Here is a 10,537-nt window from a genome sequence, read left to right on the forward strand (position 1 = left end):
TTTACTTGGTCGGGTCTGAGCGGCTGTGGGACTGGCAGGTGAGAGAGATTTGTCCTGACTGTGGACCAGGCAGGAAAACTCTAGCTACACATAATTTCTTTTTTTAGATTTATTTTTTAATTATTTTTATTTTATGTACATTGGTGTTTTTCCTGCATGTATGTCTGTGTAAGGGTGTCGGATCCTCTGGAACTGGAGTTACAGACAGCTGTGAGCTGCCATGTGAGTGCTGGGAATTGAACCCAGATCCTCTCGAAGAGCAGTTAGTGCTCTTAACTGCTGAGCCATAAATAATCATAAAATAAAAATAAATAAATAAATGAGCACAGTTTCTAAGTGCCTGTTAGAACAGGGCTTTAATCTTTAATAAATAGTTAAAGGTAGGTAAGGAAAAATTTTGCATCAATGTCTGCAAGCTATTAACACGTTTTACCTATATTTATACCTGTTAGATATTTAAGGTACAACATACATGTTATGAAGAAGCATAGCATCACTGGACTCAGCAGCAAGCTTCTGAATTATCTTCCTTTGGTCCTCCAGAAAAAGGAACTAACTATTCGTTACCTCCTCCTCCTCCTTCTCTTCAGGGTGGAGCAAATACCTTTCTTTCCAAAGCTTCAGTGAAAGGGTTAACATGTGAGATTTTTGGCTCCCCTGATGACTTGAGTCCCATCCCTAGGACTCTCATGGCAGAAGGAAGGAACTGACTCCTACAGGCCGTCCTCTGACTTCCACACATGTGCCATGACAGGCATACCCACATACACATACCACAAGATAGGTATACTCAGTAAATAAATGTATTTTTTTAATTAAAAGGTCTTTTTGGCTCTGTGGACTTTCTCTCTGCCTTTTATTTCTTATGAGATAATTCTCTGCTCAAGGTTATTAGATCTTGGCCAGCTTCTGCTGAGTTTCATTAAACTCTTACTAGCCTTTTTTTTTTTTTTTAATCCCCAAGACAGGGTTTCTCTGTGTAACAGCCCTGGCTGCCCTGAAACTTTGTTGACCAGGCTGGCCTCAAACTCACAGAGATCTGCCTGCTTCTGCCTCCCAAGTTCTGGGATTCAAGGTGTGTGCCACCACACTCAGCTTTATGCTTTTTATTTTTTTAAAGATTTATTTATTTATTATGTATACAGTGTTCTGACTGCAGACCAGAAGAGGGTGCCAGATCTCATTACAGTTGGTTGTGAGCCACCATGTGGTTGCTGGGAATTGAACTCAGGACCTCTGGAAGAGCAGTCGGTGCTCTTAACCTCTGAGCCAACTCTCTAGTCCCTACTCTTTTTTTGTTGTTTGTTTGTTTTTCTACAAAACAAAACAGGGTCTTATTGTGTATCCTTGGCTGGCCTGGAACTTTATGTATAAGAGGGTGGCCTTGAACTCACAGAGATCTTCCTGTCTCTGCCTCCCAAGTGCTGAGATTAAAGGCATGTATCACCATGCCCAGTTACTCTGAGACTTAAAAAAAAAAAAAATTCAATAAACAGTGCAAGCTCTTTGAGATTTAGTGTTGATTTTTTTTTTTTTATTTATTTATTATGTATACAGTGTTATGTCTGCAGGCCAGAAGAGGGCACCAGATCTCATTACTGATGGTTGTGAGCCACCATGTGGTTGCTGGGAATTGAACTCAGGACCTCTGGAAGAGCAGTCAGTGCTCTTAACCTCTGAGCCATCTCTTCAGCCCCTTTTTTTTTTTTTAGACAGAGTTTCTCTGTGTAGTTTTGGTGCCTGTTCTGGATCTTGCTCTGTAGACCACGCTGACCTTGAACTCACAGAGATCCACTTGGCTCTGCCTCCCAAGTGTTGGGATCAAAGGTGTGTGCCACCACCACCCGGATAGTGTTGAATTTTTTTAAAGGATTAATTACTATTACTTATTTTTTTGAGACTGGATCTCTCTATGTAGCTCTGGTTGTCCTGGAACTCACTATGTAGACCAGGCTGGCCTCAAACTCACAGAGAAATTGATTTTTATTATGTATTTGTGTGTCTGTGTGTGGTTTGTGCATGTGAGTATAGGTACCTGCAGAAGCCAGAGTCAGAAGACTCCTCTGGAGCTGCAGTTACAGGCAGTTGTGAGCTACTGGAACATGGTGCTGGGAACTGAACTTGGGTCCTCTGTAAGATCAGTGTGTGATCTTAACCACTGAGTCAGCCCATACTCTCAGACTTTTATGAGAGGGAAAAAAAAAAAAAATGTGCCACACATAACGGCACATGTTTTTAATCCCATCACTCAAGAGACGGAGGCAAATGGAGTTCTGTGAATTGGAGGCCAGCCTGGTTTACGTAGCAAGTTTCAGCACAGCCAAAGCTTCATAGTGAGACCCTGACTAAAAACAAAACATATACAAGAGCCTTAAAAACAAACAAACAAAAACAGGCCAGGTGTGGTGACACGTGCCTTTAATTCCCCTGACTTGGAAGGCAGAGGCTGACAGATCTCCATGAGTTCTAGGCCAGCCTGATCTACAGAGAAAGTTCCAGGACAACTACATAGAGAAACCCTGTCATGGGGACAAAAAAAAAAGTAATTAATTAACTAATTAAACAACAACAACAAAACCTCAGGACTGGAGAGATGGCTCCATGGTTAAGAGTGCTTATTGCTCTTATTGCTCTTCCAGAAGACCTGAGTTCTGGTACCAGCAGCCATGTGGGGTGGTTTGCAACTGCCTATAACTCCAGCTCCAAGTGACCCAATGCCCTTTTCTTGCCTTTCTGGACAAGTGTGTGTGTGTGTGTGTGTGTGTGTGTGTGTGTGTGTGTGTGTGTGTGTATGTGTGCGTGCGCACCCATGCACATGCCCACACGTACACACAAGTAAAAATAAAAATAAAACTTAAAAAATAAGACAAAAGTTTACCTAAATCTTTTTTTGTTGTTGTTTGTTTTCTGAGACAGGGTTTCTCTGTGTAGCCTTGGCTATCCTGGAACTTGCTCTGTAGACCAAGCTGGCCTCAAACTCACAGAGGTCGGCCTGCCTTTGCTTCCCCAGTGCTGGGATTGAAAGGCCTGCACCACCACCACCCAGCTTGCCTAAATCTTGCAGCAGACAAAACCTTTGTAGTTTAGCAGTATGTAAGCAGGTATGGTAGATTGAATGTAATTGGCCCCCATAATCTCATAGGGAGTGGTACTATTAGGAGGTGTGGCTTTGTTGGAGTGAGTATGGCCTTGTTGAAGGAAGTGTGTCACTCTGGGGGCAGGCTTTGGAGTTTCCTATGCTCAGGATACCATCCAGTGTCTCAGTCGACCTCCTGTTGCTTGCAAGACATAGGACTCTCAGCTACTACTCCAGCACCACCTCTGCCTGCATGCTGCCATGCTCCCCGCCATGATGATAATGGACTGAACCTCTGAAACTGTAAGCAAGCCACCCCAATTAAACGTTTTCCTTTATAAGAGTTGCCATGGTGTGTTCCCACAGCAATAGAAACCCTAACTAAGACAGCAGGTAATCTTAATTTGTTGCATTGTGTCATAAATGTACTTTAATTCTCTTTTAACATGTTAGTAACATTTTTTTTTTTACCTTGCTTAAATTTATTTGTTGTGTATGGGTGTGAGAGTGGGTATGAGTTTGGTGTGAATGTGTGTATGTCAGACATGTATATGGCTATCAGAGAACAACTTGCAAGGGTCAGCTCTCTCCTTCCTTCCGACATGGTAGCAAGTGCCCTCACCTGCTGAGCCATCTCTCCAGCCCCTAGGCTGACTCTATTTACCTGGGTAGTAAAAAACCAATTGGCTGGGTGTGGTGGCACATGCAGGTGTGTCTCTGTGAGTTCAAGGCCAGCCTGGTCTGCAGAGTTAGTTCTAGGACAACCAGGTGAAGTGTAAACCTAATTCATCTTGTCAATAAAAACCAGGAGTCAGATATCATGGTAAAATCTGAAAGACCAGAGAAGCAGAGAGCAGAGACAGTTGCTTCCTCTTCCGTTCCTCCAGTCCAAAAGGGCTGAGATCCTGTCTCTGCCTCGCCTTATCACGTTCTGTCTCCTGTCTGTACAGACCTCCAGATCTCTATGGTTAACTAGTGGCTAGCTCTGCCCTCTGACTCCAAGCAAGCTTTATTTGTCAGAACACAAACAGAATCACACATTTCTCCCCTTTTGTCTAAATATAAAGTGAAGGTTTTAACTAACAGAAAAACTATATACAATAAGTACAATAACTATATACAAATATATACAGGCAATAATTACACTAACAATGCCTAGTCCATTAGCATTTGACAAATTCAGAGAAAATACTCCATTATCTATCCTATCTTGTTGAGTCCAAAGTGGTACATAATTCACTTTCTATCCCAACTTGCATTACCAACCCAAAACTATCTTGTCTCTTAACCTTGTACACTATACACTCCTGTGTGAGTTTCTTTTCTAATTTTTTTTTAAAGATTTATTTGCTTATTATATATACAGTGTTCTGTTTGCATGTATCCCTGAAGGCTAGAAGAGGGAGCCATATCTCATTACAGATGGTTGTGAGCCACCATGTGGGTGCTGGGAATTGAACTCAGGACCTCTGGAAGAACAGCCAGTGTTCTTAACCTCTGAGCCATCTCTCCAGCCCTCTAATTTTTTTAAAAGATTTATTTATTATGTATACTATGTTCTGCCTGCATTTATCCCTGTGGGCCAGAAGAGGGCACCAGATCTCATTACAGATGGTTGTGAGCCACCATGTGGTTGCTGGGAATTGAACTCTGGTCCTCTGGAAGAGCAGCCAGTACTCTTAACTCTGAGCCCTCTCTCCAGCCCCTTTTCTTAATTTGTTAACAAGGAAAACTATAACTATGACTATCTAGTCTTGAACTCCATCAGAGACCTGAGAAGGATATAATATCACCTGAGTAAACAGGAAGTGCAGAGCAAACGACTTCAAAAATTAAGAAATGACAGAAGCAGCTGGCTGCCTGGACAGTCTCCCAAGGTTCCTCTGCAACACTGGGGCATCCATCTTTGACAGGCCTAGAATATCTGGCAGGCTTTTCTGTGAAGCAGGATTTTTGAAGGACAGTCCCACTTTGTCTTGGCAAAGTTCTGCAGTCAATTACTTTTGTGTCCTGATTGTCCAATTTGGACAGCATACTGTCAGCAGTCGAGGCAAGAGTACTTTCTTGCCCAGTGGCTGACTTTTGCCACAAAGAAAGTAAACTCTATATGGAGTTTCTTTGATGCCCATCATCTTCTCTGAAGCAGATTGGTGCTGCCAGGAACAGACATGTCTCATTGTCATATTAAAAAAACAAAACAAAACAAAAAACCTTATGTTATTAAAACATTTTAAGTGCCATATTCTGTAGATCTCCAAAGTGTTAGATCATCTGTCTATCTAAAATACATCTCTGTTGGACTTAGAAAACATACCTAACCTGACTACTAGTTTGATTGTAATAGGTGACTAACTACTAACCTGTATTTCTTTATTATCTTAAATAGTTTGTAATAACAACTTTTAAGGACTAAAAATTTACATTACATTGTTAAATGAGTTGTATAGGTACAATACCTTGAACAAGAGTAGAAATGTATGTACAGTATATTCTAACAAAAATAACCTTAAATTGTATCAATATAAAGAAATATCTTAAACAAGAGTAGAAACATACATACAGTATAACAAAAATAACCTCAAATTTGTATTAATATACAAAAATCCATACCAATGTAAAATATTTAAGACTAGTAGCTGCTTTTTTTGGTTTAAAGGTAGATTCAATAATCTACCCTTTTATCCTATTTCTATATCCCCTACTTTTTCTTTTTAGAATAAGATCCCTGAATCTAATCTCCTTTGTCTGGCTTTTTTCCTGACTATTACCAATGACAACTTGTAACCAACCCCCCTAAACAATAACAAATATCCATAACCCACTGAATGACCAAAAAATGCCATCTCATCTCTTGGGAATATAGGCGTCGGGTTCTTTAAATTACTTCCTGCTGTCTGGGGGTGACGGCATCTTTAGGGGACCCTGAAAAAAATTGGGATAATTGTCAAGTCCTGGGAGTGCTAGCTATATCATTTGTTGTCCAGTCTCTGCATAATGGGAAAGTGCAGGGCTGATCTCAAGTCCTGGCTAGAGCAGTCTCTGAGGCTGGGTCATCTCAGCTAGCCACCTTGAAATTGTCCTGAGCAGTTTGTAGTCCAAAGCCAGTCTTTAGGGTGGTGTTTGTCAGCTTAGTGGCATTACCATAGTCTAGGTGGAATCATTGTTGTAGGGCCCCATCCTTCTTTCAGAGACTTCAAAGGTTGCTAATGTTTTCCTGCCTGGCCCACAGGACAAATCTCTGACACCTGCCAGTCCCACAGTCGCTCAGACCCAACCAAATAAACACAGAGACTTATATTGGTTACAAACTGTATGGCCGTGACAGGCTTCTTGCTAACTGTTCTTACAGCTTAAGTTAATCCATTTCCATTAATCTATACCTTGCCACATGACTCATGGCTTACCGGCATCTTTATGTGCTGTTTCTCATCATGGCGGCTGGCAGTGTCTCCTCCACCCAGCTTCCTGTTCTCTCAATTCTCCTCTCTGTTAGTCCCACCTATACTTCCTGCCTGGCCACTGACCAATCAGTGATTTATTCATTGACCAATCAGCAACACATTTGACATACAGACCATCCCACAGCAAGGAATGGTCATGGTTCACTGCAGAGAACTTAAACATTTTAAATGTCATATGCAGCAGATCTCAAAGAGGCTAAAGGACCATAATTTGTTATATGCATCCAGAGTACAAAAACTTAATTACCAGTTACCTGATAGAGACTTAAACCTGAAATCATGTACAAGAAGTTAAATGAAGCCATTTTCTAGAATTAGTTCTCTATATGACTATTAATATCATGATAAAAAGTTGAAAATATATATTAATTTTATAGATTTTGAGATAATATTTATACCTTAAGAAAAGTTTTAAAGAGTCAAACTAAAACCAAAAAAATTATGAGATTAGTGGCAATAGAATAATCCCTTAATTTTGGTTTTCCTTCTGTCCCATATCAGGTGGCTCTTCTGACACGAGACAGAGATTTTGGATTTTCCTTTTAACAAACATTCTTGGGTTTAGAGAAGGAGAGAGCCACACTCCAACTCCAAAGCCAGTTTTAATTTTTAAGTGGTCTGGGACTACAACAAGACCATTTGCATTATATGTCTGTAGAGAACAGCAGAAGCAAACATTTGGGAAGATATATGAAATTTTATGCTGTTGGAAATGTGATATACTGATAGACCAATTTACTCTTTTTCTTGGGACATTTTCTCTGGATGCTTTGTCCTTTTTCTTCAGATGTCTCATTTGTCCAGTTGTGTTCAGATTCCTTAGCTGGATGCCTTCATTCTCCTAAAAGACAAAAACAAAACCTTGCCCTTCCCTAGCTTTGGGAAGTTTCTCTTTTGGCAAGTTATAGCTAATCAAATGAAAAGCATTTGTTAGTCTTATAGATTAGTTTAGATTGAATGGTCAGGACGGTTGATGAAATATCACCTCTTCTAATCAAGAGGTCTCTCTTGTTCAAATCTAATCTTTAGCAATTTTGATGGTATCCATAACTTTTCTTCTCCTGACTCCTGATTTTTATTGATAAGATTAATCAGGTTTATGCTTCATCCAGGACTGTTTCAACGCCCCCCCTCCACCGCCAACCACCACCCAAAAGCCATCAATCTCCGATGGCAGCAATATTCATGGTGAATTCATCAAAATCTATCAAATTGGAGAATCAAAAGAGACCATGCTATAAATATAAATTGGGAACTTTAGGTTAAGATAAATTACTACAAATGAAGAAAGACCTGACTTTAAAAGGATTCACATTCAGGGGACTGGAATGATGGCTTAGTGGTTAAGAGCTTTTGCCCTCAAAGAACCCCTAAGTTAGATTCTCAGCACCCATGTGGTGGTTCACAGCCATTTGCAACCCCAGGCTCTGATGCCCTCTTTTGTCCTCAGGCACCATGTATGCACATGCTGTACAAACACACAGGGCAAACACTCATACACATGAAGCAAAATAAAATAACTCTCATAAAAAGAGACTCACTTTCGCCGGGCGGTGGTGGCACACGCCTTTAATCCCAGCACTCGGGAGGCAGAGCCAGGCGGATCTCTGTGAGTTCGAGGCCAGCCTGGTCTCCAAAGCGAGTTCCAGGAAAGGCGCAAAGCTACACAGAGAAACCCTGTCTCGAAAAACCAAAAAAAAAAAAAAAGAGACTCACTTTCAAAAATAAGACCTATAGGTCAGGCATGGTGGTACATGCCTTTAGTCCCAGCTGCCGGGAGACAGAGTCAGGTGAATCTCTGTGACTTCAACTATATAATTAGTTCCAGGTTAGACAGAGTTACCAGGATTGCATAGTAGGACCCTGAGAGAGAGAGAGAGAGAGAGAGAGAGAGAGAGAGAGAGAGAGAGAGAGAGAGAGAGAAAGAGAGAGAGAGAGAGAATATGCTATTTTCAGTTTCCAGAAGAGGGAAGAGATGGGAAACTTTTAAAAGAAAATGATATATTACAAAAATGGCTTTAAAACACTAGAAAACTGCTGGGTGGTGATGGTGCACACCATTAATCCCAGGTCTCAGGAAGCAGAGACAGGCAGAGCTCTGTGAATTCGAGGCCAGCCTGGTCTACAGAGTGAGTTCCAGGACAGCCAGGGCTACACTGAGAAACCCTGTCTTAAAAAAAAAAAAAAAAAAAGACAAATAAATAGATAAAATTAAAAACAGAAAAGAAAATGTTAATGCAGATGGATTCTGAAGAAGTTATGAAGCAATGGCCAACACTCCTTAGTTATGGAAAGTAATAACTGGAACTTGTACCCTAAGACACTGTATTAAGAGCCCATGTCCCCTGATGAAATGAGTCTTCATGGTGTCTTATAGTATAGTTACCCAGGACTGAATAGCACCCATAGCTTGCCAATGGGAAGCAGATGGCAATAATATAAAAATGGCTCCCATTGGAGTCTCATTCCCTTTTTGACTGTTAAATGAAAAAAATAAAATTTGGTTATCTTCACCAAGCCCATGGCACTCCGACTTCTCACAGTCCTGGCCTCTTGTCTCTACCCGGGCCGCAGCATTTGGCGCATGCGCATTCTGTTGGAAAGGAATTAAAAATGACGCTGGATAGTAGTTCCTCTTCTCCGGCCCCTCCACCATTTGCTTTCATTTGGTCTTTTTTGGTGATAACCATTCCACCAGCGAAGAGAGATACTCTCAGTAGATTTATTTGAGTTTGTTTTTTCTTTGTCAATGCCTGATAGTCAAGGATGTTGAACACTTACAAAAAAAAAAAAAAAAAAGATTGACCCTTTGTATTTCCTCTTTTGAGAATTCTTTTTTGAACCCCTATTTTTCATTATATTATTTTCTTTTCTTGTTGTCAAGTTTTTTCTAGAGCTAGTGTGGTAGTACATTAATCCCAGCACTTGGGAGGCAGGAGCAGGCAGCTCTCTGAGTTAGAGGACAGCCAGGGCTACACAGAGAAACTCTGTCTCAAACAAAACAAAAAAGGGTTTTTTGAGGTCTTTGCATAATTTAGATATTTAAAAAATTTTAAATTAGACTGATTTATTTTTATGTGTATGAGTGTTTTGCCAACATGTATGTACCTGCACTACCTGCATGTCTGGTGCCTGAGGAGGTCATACTAGTGCATCAGAACCCCTGGAACTGGGGTTACAAACAGTTGTGAGCCATGTGGGTGTGGAAACCAAACCCAGGTAGGCAAGAGCAGCGGATCTAACCACTGAGCTCTCTCTCCGTCCTCCATAGTCTAGATATTAACCTTATATCAGATTTACTGCTGACAAAGATTTCCCCCATTCTATACTCTGTCTCTGCATTTTATTAACCATTTCTTTTGCTGCATAGATACTTTTAATTTCATATGGTCCCACTTGCCAATAATTGACCTTATTTCCTGACTGGTGTTTTATTAAAAAACTACTTCCTGTGTCATTATTGGAAAATGGTACCCCCTGCTCCTTTCTCTAGCATTCTCACAGTTTCAAGTTGAGAGAGGAGAGAGTGTGTGCCACTGTGCACGTTTGGAGGTCAGAGGGCAACTTGTAGAGGTCAGTTCCCTCCCACCATGTGAGTCCTGGGGACCCAACTCGGGTCATCAGGCTTAGTGGCAAGCACCTTTACCTGTGGGGTCACCTAGCCAGGTCTTCTGTGAAGGTCTCTGATCCATCTGGAGTTGATTTTTGTGCAAGGTGCATGATGAGGATCTAATTTCATTCCTCTGCATGTGGACATCCATATTTGAAGCATCATTTGTTATAGAAGGGTGTCAAATCTGCAAGAAGTATTTTTGCATGTTTATCAAAAGCCAGGCAGCCACAGCTATGCAGGTTTCTGTCGGTTTTTCTGTCCTGTCCCATTGATCTCTGTGCCTGTGTCTGTACCACTGCGGTGCTGTTTTATTACCATGTCTCTGCTGTATAACTTGGAGTCAGATATGGAGATTCCAAGCATTACTCCACATACCTCCAGCATTAT

Source organism: Peromyscus californicus, unplaced genomic scaffold (genome assembly GCF_007827085.1).
Source record: "Peromyscus californicus insignis strain IS unplaced genomic scaffold, ASM782708v3 Scaffold_6__1_contigs__length_162567912, whole genome shotgun sequence".
Lineage (NCBI taxonomy): Eukaryota > Metazoa > Chordata > Mammalia > Rodentia > Cricetidae > Peromyscus > Peromyscus californicus.